Raw genomic sequence first — 14,400 nt, 5'->3', positions numbered from 1 at the left:
TCCAAAACCAGTTGATGTTGTATGACTGGAGTCATGTATTTGGAATTGTTTTTTTTCTCTCTTTCCTCCTACAGGAGCAATTATGTGAATTGCTTGTCCCCGAGGGGTAACATGAGAGGTGAATCACTTCACTCTCTCCTTCTCCCCTACAGAGATGATGAAGTATTTGCCAACTGCTGGCTCTGTTAAAGCCCAGAAACTATGGGGAATTTGCTAGTCTGACTGTATATGTATTACTTCCCGTTAATTTGAATACTTATTGAAAAGATAAAGCCAATAGATAAAGAAGAACTTACATTTATAAAGCATTTTGTTTTCCAGTTTACAAAGGCCTTTCACATTAGCAGCTTTTTTTTTTTCAACTTACAATGTGGAAGTTGTGGAATAGGTTTATTTATTTATTTATCAGCGAAAAATTGCTTATTGAGCCACTGTGCAAGAAAGTGATAGGGATATCATCAACATCCTTATGGAATTTACAGGCTAGTAGGGGAGAATGGTATTAATCAACAAACTACACTTTAAAAATAACATGATAAACTGTGATTGGAACTGTGAAAGGAAATTGCACATTGTATGGTGAGGGGAATCATATAGAACCTGGGGGAAAGAAATCAAGAAGAGCGAGAATAGAAGATCCAAAGAGATTAAATGCTGGGTACAATGTTCCTATGGACTCCCTTCACTGAGTCACAACCAGACTTCTCGAACATGAAAAGAAAATAGAGAACATGACATTGTGATGGGGTTTCTTTCCTTTATGATAATATTTTTAATTCGTGCAAATTAGTGAAGAAAAAAATATGATCCCAATTCACAAAATAATCTGTAATGATGACTTTGTTGTAATGAACTTGCATCTCAAATTTTCCTTAGAAACTCAGAATAATATCCTTGGTCTGTTTCAGAGAGGTACTTTCATTTGGATTGTGATATAAGCGGAATTCTTGAGGTATTCTGAGGTATTGTGTAGGTGTGTAATAGGCTATACCATCTGGGTTTGTGTAAGTACGTTCTATGATGTTTGCACAATGACGAAATCACCTAGTGATGCATTTCTCAGAATGTATCCCCATCGTTAAGCAACACATGACTGTATAATGACATAATGTGTGACTACATTTGGTGATAATGCTGTTGTAGACATTTTTCTGATAGTACTTTTTGTATATTTAGATCAACTGCAAATTACTGTATACATAACCATTTCAGAGTGGATTTGCAAGTAAAATTTGAGAATTTAAAATTGTCTCACAGTGGAAGCCTGTAGCCTATGCAGTTTCATGATTTGTGCCCCTGATATTGGCAGCCAAGGGATGTGTTGTGTGTGTGTGTGTGTTTACGTTGAAATATTTTTTATCTAAAGCAGAATGAAAGAGGCTGATGAGCAAGGGTATAGGAACTTGACAGACTATATCTAAATCCTGGTCTCATTGTTACTCGCTCTGTGAATCTGGACAAGTTTGTTTATCTCTTTGATTCCACATCTGTAATGGTGTTAGTCATTGGTTATTTCAGTGAATAAATGATAGATGCATGACAGAACTTCGTTTATCCTCTCTTCAATGATTTAAAGATCAAAGGAGAAGGCAATTCTCCATAATGTATTAGTTTTATAGTAGTCCATTATGAATTTAACACTCATTAATTTATCTATTTTTCACCAAGTCATTGGATGAACTACCCTGGGACTAGTGAGTTGCACAAAATCTTATTACCAAGTGTGGCTTGCTTCTGCTAGGCAAGATTTTAAGAATAAAGTTCTGTGAAAAGATGGACATGAAGACAGTTGGGGAAGGCTGGTTGAGGAAGACATGTGGCCCCTCATCAAGGTCTTCGCTACACCCTCAAAAGTCCTCAGGATATAAGAAAGCAGTTGTTATTTATCTGATCCTTTGCCTCTCTACCTGAGAGAGAACAGAGGTCTATAGAAAGAAGATTAGAGACTTGGAAGGGTATTCTTATGAAGGGCTGAGTCATAAGGGTCATACTTGATTTCATGCTATTTTCTCCCACTGGATCTCCTTTTCACCTGAAGTGAGCCCTATCTCCATTATTAGAGCTGTCTCATTTTGTCTAAGTTGACTAACTGTATCTTTCACTGAAACTAAAGTCACACGTCCATCAACCTTTCCTGTCCAAGGAACTGGATCCTGAGGCCATCCTCATGCTGAATTTTAATCTATTAGAATTCTAATGTCCCCTGATTTTCCTCTACTCTTGATGCTTAGCATGTTGGCCTTTTTAGTCACAGAGTTGAAACGGTATCATGGAAGGGGCATTGGATGACAGCCAGAAGACAATTTTACCAAAATTTCACTATGGGAAAATTATTTTACCTCTCTGAGTCTTGTTTTGTTTGTCTTCAGTTCTAACATGGGGAAAATATTATGTACCTCCTAAGATTATCTTGAGGATTAAATGAGGCAGAGTTTGCGCGTGTGTTGGAGCATGATAGATACCCATGAGCATTTAACTGAATCCCGATCTTAAGTGACCTCCTAGGACACAGTCAGACTTTCCCAGGCTGACTACTCTGTGTACTATCATCTTATGAAATTTTGTGTTATTTCCCCTTAAAATCATCATCTTAAAATAACCCTCATTAAATAACATTTTTAAATAACATAAGTAAAAATATTTTAAAAGTCAACTCAGAGGTGGTTTTGCTGCAATTCTTCATCTCCTAAATAACTCTAATTGTTTTTTTTCCCAATCAAATGTCTTTTTTTTAAAGTAGCAAATTTCCAAGGCCATAAATGTTCCATGAACTATCCAATTAATTTTTACCATAACATTTCATGATAAATAAGGAGTTGGTAGAACTTCCCTTAGCTTGTAATCAGAAACACTGAGCTGTCCAGATTTGTAGTGTTAGATTGTTCCTATAGGAAAAATGCTTACTTAAAAACAAGACTATTAAGTAAGAATTTATAATTCACACAAAAGTTGTCATCTTCAAAATAGTTGCTTTATAAAATTTTATCCTTATTTCAAACTATATTGATTTTAGATCTCTTTTGGATTTTTTTTCTTAAAAAAGAAGTTTTTAACCTGCACAAAAAAATCTTAATGCTTTATGGCCACATGCCAGGTTTATTAAAACAAATGTGTAGGTAAATAAACAGTGTTACTCTGGCAAACCTCTTACTGCCATTGACAATCCTTGTTATGAATGATTTTGATTATTCCAAAAGATCAAATTCAATTTCAAAAGACAAAAGTTTGCCAGTATTGACAGAATCCAGAAGAACGTGTAAGAGACAACACTAAAACAGACATTCTAAAACTATTTTGAGCAATGCCATCATTGGTGGAGTAAGTGCCTAGTTTCCAGATTGGACTACCCTGAAGTGGACAGCACTCATGGGATTGTGTGAATCATGGTATTCTTGTGGCTTTAAAAAAATTAACCCCTCTAACATTACAGCTCATGTAATAGTTGATTTCCAATTTCAAGAAAAACTTCAATCAATCATGTAATTGATCATATTAGAGAACCGAGCTCCATGGAGTCTTGAAGAATGCATCAAGCCTTATTCTTGGGAGTGGTCTGAGGTAGGGGTGGGGGACTGGTATTGGAGAGGGCCTCCCAATCAGATTCCACCAAAGCAATTCCTCTTTTGTCTGTTTTACTAATTGGGTTTCAGTAAGAAAATTTAATTATAATATAGAGTTTCATGCTTAAAAAGTTTGAAAATAACTGAATTTTGTCATTACCCCCTTTAAAGAGTTGCAAACATCATTGAATGTCTGAATGAGAATCTTTACAGAGATCACCTTAAATAGGCCATTTGTCCTTCACATGGAAGACAAATGAGAATCATTTCATATTCCCAAATAAACACAATGTAATAACAACAGATAAATCTCTCTACTTATTTATTAGCATCTCAATGAGTTGGGATAGGGTAGTCAGTCCTACCTCACTTTCAGTTTGACTACTAAGCATTGTTGATAGACTGGTAATCAAGTGACGAATGACCACTGACTAAATACAAATAGTAATAATGGCTTTGTATTGGGCTCATAATACGAGATCTTTTAGATAATCTTCACTCCTCATTGCAGATATGATATTGGTGTAGTAGCTTTTCATATTTTGTTTTGGTGTTTTGGCTTTTAGTCATCTTTGTCAGAAAATGGAGAAACTTTATCTTACAGCAATTGTTTGTCAACAGTAAAAGCCACAGTTTCTAGGGCTACCATGTGTGAAATGCTGACTCCATCTGATCCTGGTCTTTGCTCAATCCACTTATAGGAAAATCCAACATAATGCGCATAATGGCTGCAGTGTATTTGGTGTCTGCAGCAAAGAGAAAGTCAGGGTTTATTTGTTCAGTGTTGGCTTTATTGCCTCAGAAATGGAAAGCTACTTGGGTATCATCAGAATCCATCTTACACAAGTAGCCCCAGTTCAGTCTCCTCCCTCTTGTCCCCCTCATACTCCTTTCTGAGTGAGTGTGTCTTTTTAACACTAAAATGAAAGGCATGGGGGCAATAAGGCATATGTATTCTCATCCAGTTGGCAGTGCCTTAGACATTATTGTAGCTTAGTGGAAAGGATGAAGGATTTGGAGGGAGAAAGATCTGGGTTCAAATCTTAACCATCTATCTTGTAGAGTTAGTGTGAAGAATAAATACCGTAAAGTCCAGACAAAAGTTAATGACTGCTGGTATTATTATTTTGTTACAATAAATATCCTATAAATCACTCAGGGGCATGGCACAGTATATATGAAATACCTAAGTACACCTGCCAGTATTTGTATGTATCTGCTTTTACATAGGCTATTTTAACGTCACACTGACAAAACCTAAGATCCCCAGTAGTTATTCTAGTGAGCAGAAAAGTTTAGTTTTTCTTCTTTTTAGTACTATTTTTTCTTTCTTCTTTTTAAGTGTCTATTTTTCTACTTCTGACTTGTACAGAAAGTGCTTTTAGAGAAAGGAGGAGGGTAGAATGGTGATTATGAAGCGCCAATGCCAGAATAATTTCTGTCTCACAGCATTTTTAGTCCTGTTTTTGCCTGAACCAACAGATTACTTAACAAAGTTTTTCATGAAATCTCAATTGATAGCCACCATTTCCCTAATTTGACAGTTTCAAAAGTTTTCTTGTTCTAACGTTCCCAACAACTCTGCGTTCATCAATAAATGCAAACAGACCTGAACGCACAATGTCATCTTATTGGGTTTATTTAATGCAAATATAAATCCATTTGTAAATAAATTATGTCTAAATCTAGACCCCATATCAGTCTGGTCTTATAAAGATTAACAATGTGAGATGTATTTCTAACATTTTGTGTTTATCTGACATTCTGAAGATACAACCCAGAGCTGAAACAGAAAAACATTTCATCACCTTAGCTGGGTGGTTTCTTTTCCCTACCCTGTGATGCTCAATTTTAAGGCTCGTTTTATAAGTTCTATTTGGACACTATGTTAACCCTCAGGCCACAGAGTATTGGCAAACAGTTGATTTCGTTTTTCCCATTGGCATAGCTGTCGTTCAGAGCAGCATGCCCTCCCTTTCTTTTGTTTAAATTGGCTGCAGTGTTTCTTGCTTAAGGGATTTACCAGAATGTGGCCATACCTGGGACGGAGCGAAAATCAGGACGAAGAACTGGGAATGGGAAGCCTACAAACTGACCACTGGCTGGGTAACATCATTCCTTCAAGTATTCAGAAAAACACATGCACACCACGGGCCCTGACTTTCAGAGGTGGAGAATGAACTGAACATATGGTAAAGCTAAAAATTAATATTAATAAATGGAAAAGCTATTTCCCCAACAGACATTTCATTTTAAGATTGTCCTCTACTGGAATGATTTATTTGACTCTCTAATCTACTTGAAATGGGCAACAGGCTGAAAATGGTAAAGAACACTCAAAGCAGAAGCAAGAAAGCAATGACTATTGTATCTAAGAAGTATATAGAGCCAAATTCTTTTTCCAAGGATATTTACACAGTTTGCTAAAGAAACTTTATTTCCTTCTATTCTAAGCCTCAAATTAAATAACGTATAAGAAAAATGCTTAGTAATATGAGGCATCATTATCAGTTATTTATGCCTTTATTTGCACAATTATTAAGCTGAAATGAACTTGAGATGAAAAGGGAAATGGACCTGAACCATGGCAATTCTGTGTGTCTCTAAAGGGGTTTTATAAGAGGCTGTATCAAATGCAAGACTTGTAAATTTAACAATAAGTGCTATAAGTAGACCAATTTAGACTCTTTTCTGTATCTAGATGACATCTTATAATGGTACGAATCTTAAAGAAGCGATGGAACCACTGATGTAGTGATTGTTAAGATATGTAATTTCAGCCTTTACTGAATCCGTCGAACATTTCTCTCCCTCCTTAACTTTCCACTTGTCTCCCTCATATCGTTATAAACAAAGATTTCAAACAGGGTAAACAATTGTCCTTTCATAACTTTTTTCTTGTTGTCCTAGGGTTTTTTACTTGATAGTCTATTGGCTAGTAGCTGAAACTGATTAACTGATATGGCAATAAAAGTGTAGATGCAAGCGGGCTCTGATCGTTACTCATTGAAGATAATTGTGTAACTGTAACACTGGTGGTAAATATCGGCCATAAACTTAAGCTACTACTAATTAATTTATTCAAAAAACGTTTATTTGCACCTAATGAGCTAGGCCAGCATTACTCAGAGTGTGATCCAGCAGCCCTCAGGATTCACTGAAATCCTTTTAGGGGATCTGTGAGGTCAAAATTACCAGCATAATAAAACTAAGAACAATGTTCATTTTTTATTCTCATTCTCACACAACTGTATAGTGGATTTTTCCAGAGGCTATGTAAGATTTAATGGCATCATCTTTCTGATGCCTAATGCTATGTGTGCTTGTGGATTCTTATGTCTAAAATTTTCTGTTTTAAAGTTGAGTACAGTGCAGTAAATAATTATCAATAAATATAACCAACATAAACAGAATCTCTTTGGGGATCCATTTAAAACATGTAAAAGGGTTCTGAAATCAAGTACTTTGAAAACTTTTGTGCTAGGCAACATACTAGTAAAAAAAAAAAATAGTACAAAATGGGTAAGATGTAGATGATACCTGCGTTTCTTCTTAGTGTTTTTCTTTTTTTTTTTTTTTGAGGAAGATGAGCCCTGAGCTAACTACTGCCAATCCTCCTCTGTTTGCTGAGGAAGACAGGCCCTGAGCTAACATCCATGCCCATCGTCCTCTATTTTATATGTGGGACGCCTACCACAGCATGGCCTTTTTGCCAAGCGGAGCCATGTCCGCCCCCAGGATCCGAACTGGCGAAACCTGGGCCACAGAGAAGCGGAACGTGCAAACTTAACCACTGCGCCACCAGGCCAGCCCCCTCTTAGTGTTTTTCAAAGCGGTAGCTGAGACAGGAAAAATTCTTCCTGAATCTGTCATTTCCAGTCACCCATTCAGTCCATTGCTCATCATTTGCATTTGACTGCTGGGTTTTTAGAGCTAAATTCTGTCTGTACTGAGTGCTTTAGAATAAGTAGTTCTGTATAAACCCAAGTGCTGGCCTCATGAAGGATTCTGCCAAATTTGTACCTTTCAAGATCTGCATGTGAAGACGAAGTGTCCACGTTTGTGTTTATCAGAATACACTACCTGGTAGTGGTAACAGTTGACCAGTTGGAGATTGCGAGATAAATATTTTTATTCTTTTAGCATGTACTCTGTTAGAAAACCAGCAGAGGAATCAAGACAATATACAAATTACCATTTAGAAGCATGTATTTATGTAACATGGTTACGGAATTCAAAACTGGGTATTTCAGAAGAAAGCGGATAAAAATAAAGTCCCTGCAGTGGGGTTATGTTTTTTATTGATAAGCATTGGAAGTTTTTTATAGATTTTATAAATGGAACTTAAATCTTTCATTTAAGGGCTCAGTTACGTCTTGCTTTTAACAAGCATTTCTCAGAGGTCTAGTGTATATGTTGGGCATTTGAATACACAGATAAATATGTTCCTCAGGGAGCTCACAATTTACAACCCCAAATGCAGAGTGATGGAGAAGCAGAGATGAGAGAACCTAACTCTGCCCAGCATCACTAAAGAAAGCTTCACAGAGAATGTGTAGTAGGTGTGGAAGATGAGAACGGTATTCCAGATTATAGGGAATATCGTGCATGAAGTCATAGATGTGTTAAAAGTCTTGGTATGTACAGGGACCAGCAAGAACCTTTGTGATTATGGAAGTTATGGAGGTAGCGGAAAGAAACAGTTTACAAATTTAGATTGGGATCAGATTGTGAAGAGATTTGTAAGCCATTTTAAATAGCTTGAATTCTATTTAATCATTCACAAGAATTGCAGACCTAAGAATCTACATGGGCCAGGCAAATAAAGTGATAGTAGGGTAGGATGTCAGCTCCTCCTGTTTTGTTTTCTAATTTTGAAACACGTAGCTTTCTTTGTCTTTATTACAATGATGTGCTGGAGCCAGTATGAGAGAGAATTGTTAGCATCTCTTCTCAACTTTGAATTCAGTGATTTCATATTGACAGCTTCAAATCTGGCACGCTGGAAGTATTTACACCATGGAAATTGGCAGATGTGACAGATCAGAGTATTTTCTTTTCCCGTTTTTTGTTGTTTTATACTGGTTACCAGTACACCACTGTTTTCCCACTTGATGAATGTACAGGGGGATACTTCTCTACCTTCCTAAAATTGAATAAACAGCCTAATAAGTGGCAACTGACAATCACAAACTTGGGAGGACCACATGGACTGTGGTGAACAGCAGTGTGAATGCCCTACCTTAAAAGAGGACAGCGGTGTCTCAGCTCTAGTCTAGGTAGGGAAAAGGGCCCAGTAGCTCCAGGCATCTCTATTTAACAGGAGAAGGCAAAAATCCGTATATAATTGAGGTAAAATCTCCTGGATTTTCAATATTAGAGACTAATTCAGTAACAATAATAATAATTACCCATAAGCTAAATTATACTCTGCCTTTGCTGGAGGTCATGAGAAACCATTGAAGGTTTTTAAATAGAGTGACAACTTGATGGGTTTTCATTTCAGATAAGCAAGTCTGGAGGAAGTGTGGAGGACAGATTGAAAAGAACAGAGGCTAGCAGCAGGAACTTCAGTTACGGGGATGGTGAAGACTGATTCTATGGCCTTGATGAGAATCATCTTGAGGGCAAAGTCAAGGATTTCATTTCTACATAAACCAGTTACACTGTCATTTTCCAGCAATGGCCTGTGCATTGTATCTTGGCAAGCTTTTCCCACGGGTACACTGGGATTTAGTCGACAGAGTGAGTGAGGACCAGTGTTTTCATCTGCAGAGACAACGCTCACAACAGTCACTCAAATGTGGCGGGTCAGTAGATATATCTTTATAAAGGGCAGCATTAATATTGATTCCATTGCTCGGGTACCTTTGGAAACAGCAAAGCAGATGCTAGCATGAGAGATGTTACCTCGATCAAGTTCATTGACTTATTTGTTTTTCAGATTTAAACCCGGATATTGGCAGATGAGTTTATCTGTGTTGCATACCTGATGGCTGTATTCCAACAGAATGAAAAATATAAAACAAAACAAAAGTGCTTTTGAGTACTGTGCAAAGTCAATGCAAATGGGGCCTTGGCAAGGATTTCCTCAGAAAGCTGCCCAAATTCCCCTTCATTTCTTCCTTCCTTACTGGTATGGGTAAATAAAATAGTTATGATTTGGTAATAAAATCTCCCAAATACTAAGCCCTTTCATATGCCCACAAGGTGTGGGAATCTTCAGAAGGACTGAAAATACCAGAAGTTAGCCAAGGCCTTTAAATGGGATTGTGCCACTCATGAGTTCTCTCTTGATCTTGTTCTCAGTCTCCAAGAAGCCTAGATCATTATTTGATTGGAACAGCACAGTCAAGGACATACACAGTCTTGTGTTGAATTTTCCCTTTGGGAAAGTATCCAGACTGTGTCCTAGCAAAGAAAATCTTTGTATTGAAAATCATTTGATGTGTTTTTGAATTCATAATAACCGGATTCTGTTGACTATGTAGTCAATTTTATTAGCCATATTGGTTTTTGTAATTATAAATATATATATATATATATATATATATATATATATATATAGCACCTGCATTTACCACTGGTAATCTTCTTTGCCATTACTGTTAATCCCTGACCTGGTCCTAACTCTTCCTCAGCTGAACACAGTAGCCTAATACCAACTGTAGGACACCTCACAGGTCTCTAGACTCAGTCTCTACCTGCCTTTCAGGCTCTCAGGCACTTATTTTCATACCTTAGTTTTCTGCTATGTAAAACGGGATAATAGAGTAGCTACCTGTATACCTATATGCTGCTGTTGTGAGAATTAACTAAGAAAATGCATGTAAAATGCTTGACAGAGTATCTGGTACATAGAAAATATTCTACAAATGTTTACTATTTCAGGATTCAGTGAAAGCACCATACTTATGATTGCCATTTTGGTATAAAGCATATATATAGGATAAGATCTGGAAGGATCCTAGATGCAGAGCTTCCATGCCCTCTCCCTGTGAAGTCAGGATGTGTCACCCTCCCAGCACATCAGTGTGATCACCAGCCAGGAAGTTCTTCCAAGTCCTCAGTGTCCAGCGTTTTCATTGGACTTTTATTACATAGGCAAGACTGATTAAATCATTAGCCATGGGATTGAAATCAATCTCTAGCCCCTCTTACCTCCTTGGAGATCAGAGATCAGTGGGGCCCAAAGTCCCAACCCTCTAATCACATGGTTAGTCTTTCTGGTAACTAGCCCCCATCCTGAAGCTATTTAGGGACCACCAAGAGTCACCTCATTAGTATAACAAAGGCACTTCTATCACTTAGGAAATTCCAAGAGTTTCTGAAGCTCGGTGCCAGGAACCAGGGACAAAGACCAGATATACTCTTTATCATACCAGAGAGAATATTTAAATTTTACTATTCATTGTGTCTTCAGGCTAAATAAAAACACCAGTCACCCACTATGGAGGGCAAGCAATACCTTGATTCTCTTGTAGCTTTAGGCGAGTTCCCAGTCTCCAAATGTTTATCTTTATCTGCCTCAAGAGTATTAAACTCAGGGGCCAGCCCCACGACTAAGTGGTTAAGTTCGCGCTCTCTGCTTCAGCAGCGCAGGGTTTCGCCAGTTCAGATCCTGGGCGCAGACCTAGCACAGCTCGTCAAGCCATGCTGCGGCAACATCCCACATAGTACAATGGGAAGGACCTACAAGTAGAATATACAACTATGTAGTGGGGGGCTTTGGGGAGAAGAAGAAGGAAATAAAAAGATTAGCAAAATGTATCAAAAGCAGTCCTAAGAGGGAAATTCATTGCAATACAGGCTCGCCTCACTAAACAAGAAAAAGCTCACATAAGCAACCTCAAACAACACCTAACAGAACTAGAAAAAGAAGAACAAACAAAGCCCAGAGTCAGCAGAAGGAGGGAAATAATCAAAATAAGAGCAGAAATAAATGATATTGAAACAAAAAAGACAGTAGAAAGGATCAATGAAACAAAGAGTTGGTTCTTTGAAAAAATTAACAAAATCGACAAACCTTTAGCCAGACTCACCAAGAAAAGAAGAGAGAAATCTCAAATAAATAAAATTAGGAATGAGAGAGGAGAAATCACAACAGACACCAATGAAATACAAGGGATCATAAGAGAATACTATGAAAAACTATATGCCAACAAATTGAACAACCTAGAAGAAATGGACAACTTCCTAGACTCCTACAACCTCCCCAAACTGAATCAGGAAGAAATGGAGAATCTGAATAGGCCAATCACAAGTAAGGAAATAGAAACGGTAATCAAAAACCTCCCCAAAAATAAGAGTCCAGGACCAGACGGCTTCTCTGGAGAATTCTACCAAACATTCAAAGAAGACTTAATACCTATTCTTCTCAAACTATTCCAGAAAATTGAGGAAGATGGAGTACTCCCTAACACATTCTATGAAGCCAACATCACTCTGATCCCCAAACCTGACAAGGACAACACAAAGAAGGAGAACTACAGGCCGATATCACTGATGAACATAGATGCAAAAATCCTCAACAAAATTCTGGCAAACTGAATACAGCAATACATCAAAAAGATTACACACCATGATCAAGTGGGATTTATACCAGGGACACAGGGATGGTTCAACATCCGCAAGTCAATCAACGTGATACACTACATCAACAAAATGAAAAACAAAAACCACATGATCATCTCAATAGACGCAGAGAAAGCATTCAACAAGATCCAACACCCATTTATGATAAAAACCCTCAATAAAATGGGTATAGAAGGAAAGTACCTCAAGATAATAAAGGCCATATATGACAAACCCACAGCCAACATCATACTCAATGGACAAAAACTGAAAGCCATCCCTCTGAGGACAGGAACAAGACAAGGGTGCCCACTTTCACCACTCCTATTCAACATAGTACTGGAGGTGTTGGCCAGAGCAATTCGGCAGGAAAAAGAAATAAAAGGAATCCAAATAGGTAATGAAGAAGTAAAACTCCCGCTGTTTGCAGACGACATGATCTTATATATAGAAAACCCCAAAGAATCCATAGAAAAACTATTAGAAATAATCAACAACTACATCAAAGTAGCAGGGTATAAAATCAACATACATAAATCAGTAGCATTTCTACACACTAACAATGAACTAACAGAAAAAGAACTCAAGAACTCAATCCCATTCACAATCACAGCGAAAAGAATAAAATACCTTGGGATAAACTTAATCAAGGAAGTGAAGGATCTATACAATGAAAACTACAAGACTTTCTTGAAAGAAATTGACGATGACATAAAGAGATGGAAAGACATTCCATGCACATTGATTGGAAGAATAAACATAGTTAAAATGTCCATACTACCTAAAGCAATCTACAGATTCAATGCTATCCCAATCAGAATCCCAAGAACATTCTTTACAGAAATTGAACAAAGAATCCTAAAATTCATATGGGGCAACAAAAGACTGCGAATTGCTAAAGCAATCCTGAGCAAGAAAAACAAAGCAGGAGGAATCACAATCCCCGATTTCAAAACATACTACAAAGCTACAGTGATCAAAACAGCATGGCACTGGTACAAAAACAGGTCCACAGATCAATGGAACAGAATTGAAAGCCCAGAGATAAAACCACACATCTATGGACAGCTAATCTTCGACAAAGGAGCAGAGGGCCTACAATGGAGAAAAGAAAGTCTCTTCAACAAATGGTGCTGGGAAAACTGGACAGCCACATGCAAAAGATTGAAAATTGACCATTCTTTTTCACCACACACCAAAATAAACTCAAAATGGATCAAAGACCTAAAGATTAGGCCTCAGACAATAAGTCTTCTAGAAGAGAATATAGGCAGTACACTCTTTGACATCAGTTTCAAAAGAATCTTTTCGGACACTATAACTCCTCAGATGAGGGAAACAATAGAAAGAATAAACAAATGGGACTTCATCAGACTAAAGAGCTTCTTCAAGGCAAGGGAAAACAGGATTGAAACAAAAAAAGAGCTCACTAATTGGGAAAAAATATTAACAAGCCACTTATCCGACAATGGGTTAATCTCCATAATATACAAAGAACTCACACTGCTTAACAACAAAAAAACAAACAACCCGATCAAAAAATGGGCAGAGGACATGAACAGACATTTCTCAAAAGAAGATATAAATATGGCCAATAGACACATGAAAAGATGTTCATCATCGCTAATCATCAGGGAAATGCAAATCAAAACTACACTAAGATATCACCTTACCCCCGTTAGATTGGCAAAAACATCCAAAACCAAGAGCAACAAATGTTGGAGAGGTTGTGGAGAAAAAGGAACCCTCATACACTGTTGGTGGGAATGCAAACTGGTACAGCCACTATGGAAAACAGTATGGAGATTTCTCGAAAAGTTAAAAATAGAAATACCCTATGACCCAGCCATCCCATTACTGGGTATCTATCCTAAGAACCTGAAATCAGAAATCCCAAGAGTCCCTTGCACCCCTATGTTCATTGCAGCATTATTCACAATAGCCAAGACATGGAACCAACCTACATGCCCAGAAACTGATGATTAGATAAAGAAGATATGGTATATATACACAATGGAATACTACTCAGCCATAAAAAAAGACAAAATTGGCCCATTTGCAGCAAAGTGGATGGACCTCAAGGGTATTATGTTAAGCGAAATAAGCCAGTCAGAGAAAGACGAAATCTATATGACTCCACTCATAGGTGGAAGTTAACATATTGACAAGGAGATCTGATCGGTGGTTACCAGGGAAAAGGGGGGGTGGGGGGAGGGCACAAAGGGGGAAGTGGTGTACCCACAACATGACTAATAAAAATGTACAA

The sequence above is a fragment of the Equus asinus genome, chromosome 12 (assembly GCF_041296235.1).
Source record: "Equus asinus isolate D_3611 breed Donkey chromosome 12, EquAss-T2T_v2, whole genome shotgun sequence".
Classification (NCBI taxonomy): Eukaryota; Metazoa; Chordata; class Mammalia; order Perissodactyla; family Equidae; genus Equus; species Equus asinus.
Note: the sequence above shows the minus strand (reverse complement) of the source record.